The following is a 2,123-nucleotide window of genomic DNA, read 5'->3' on the forward strand; positions in this document are numbered from 1 at the left end:
GACCCGCCTGGGCAACTTGGCGAGACCGCATCTCTACAATAAATCAAAAAATTAGCCGGGCATGGTAGCACGCGCCTGTAGTTCCAGCTACTCGGAAGGCTAAGGTGGAAGGATCACCAGAGCCAGCAGGTGAGGCTGCAGTGGCCGGGAGCAGCCACCGCACTCCAGTCTGAGCGACAGAGTGAGACTCCAACTCAAAAAAAAACTGTTAAGGAAAAAAAAAAAAGGAATGAAGTAGGATGGCCCAATCTGGAGAGCAGCTCCATCTCAGACGTGACAACACAGCCTGAGTTTAAGGAACCAGACACACCTTGTCAGAAAACCGTGCCCATTGAATTCAGGAACTCCATAAAACGTATTAGTGTTAAGAAATACATTGCAGACCTTCCTGCTACAAGAACAGATCCTGAGAGTGTGACCATGGACAAGGGGTTTTGAACTTGGCCCAGGTTCCTTCCTTCTCAGGAAGGTAGTACTCAAACTAGCCCAACTAGTTGTGCACTGACTGTAACTGCTGTCTAATTTTAACTAGTATCAGGGTAGGAAAGGTGATCAATTAAAAACTAACTTCAAGTATGAAATGGTTCAATTATCATGTGTCTTAGTTGATTCCCTTCATAGCAAAATAATGGACACCTATCCTTTCACTGGCTCCCAGTAAAGGAACTCACCACCCACTTGAGATTGTAAAAAAACTCTACTCAACACCTTAGCAAGCAACAAGGCGCAGTGGCTCATGCTTATAATCCTAGCACTTTGGGAGGCAAAGGCGGGGGGGATCACTTGAGGCCAGGAGTTTGAAACCAGTCTGGGTAAGATAATAAGATTCCCATCTCTACAAAACAATCAACAAAAATTTAACAACGATCCTGGCAAGGTGGCATGTGCCCACAGACCCAGCTACAAAGGAGGCTGAGACAGGAGGATCACTCGGGAAAAACAGAGCAAGACCTTGTTTCTTTTCTTTTTTTGAGTTGGGGTCTCACTCTGTCGCCCAGACTGGAGTGCAGTGGCCGCTCCCGGCCACCGCAGCCTTGACCCACTTAGCTCTAGCAATCCTTCTGCCTCAGCCTTCCAAGTAGCTGGAATTACAGGCACATGCAACCATGCCCAGCTGATTTTTTGATTTATTGTAGAGATGAGGTCTCGCCAAGTTGCCCAGGCGGGTCTTGAACCTGCGGTCTCACGCAATCCACTCACCTCAGCCTCTCAAAGCGCGGGATTACAGGCTGAGCCACTGAGCCTGGCTAGGACCTTGTTTTTAAAAAAAAAAAAAAAGGAAGTCCAGGTTCGGGGGCTCACACCTATAATCCCAGCACTTTCGGAGGCCAAGATAAGAGGATTGCCTGAGCCCACAGGTTTGAGACCAGCCTGGAAACTTGGCTCTCTTGAAGTTACCTTTCGTTTATCTTCTTGTTTCTGTGACATTGTTTGAGAATGGAACGCCAAGAGACTTTGAAATACACTGTGCTCTTGAATGGTTTCATGTCAAAATTAAAGCACTGACAAATGAAGATTGGTATCTGCTTTCTGATAAGGAGTTTCTGGAAACTAGATGTCCTGTAAATCAGCATGTGACAAAACTTCTAGCATGTGACAAAACCCTGCAAGTGACTGTGGCATCAGGTTTTAAAAGGGAAGGTTATTTTTAGAACTATGCTAATATTCACCTCAAGAACATTACCAAAGGGAGGATTCATACATATCTCATGTGTGGTTAATCAAAACAAGCCTTCATCACAACCTTCAATTTCTTTTATCTATCCAAGTCAGGCTAAGGCATTGGCTTCTCCAGTGTGCCGAGACTACTATCACAGCACTCTCAAGTTCTTGAAATCATGCTACGAAGCTTGAAACATGTTTTTCTTCTCTGTCCCTCAAGATTGAAGTGAAGGAAGCGCCTAATATTAGATCACTGCACATCCTGTGCCTCATTTTCTCTTCAATGGGAAACAGAAATGGGTTACATAATGTGATATATGGAACGACTGCAGCTGCCTGAGGACTAAGGAACCACATGCTTAAGCTACACCAGTCTTCTAAAGATGGCCACTTCTTTTTGGTTTTTTTTTTATTTTTTTTTTTGAGTTGGAGTCTCACTCTGTCACCCAGACTGGAGTGCA

This window comes from Carlito syrichta, unplaced genomic scaffold, assembly GCF_000164805.1.
Source record: "Carlito syrichta isolate Samal-C Ts95f unplaced genomic scaffold, Tarsius_syrichta-2.0.1 Scaffold118039, whole genome shotgun sequence".
Lineage (NCBI taxonomy): Eukaryota > Metazoa > Chordata > Mammalia > Primates > Tarsiidae > Carlito > Carlito syrichta.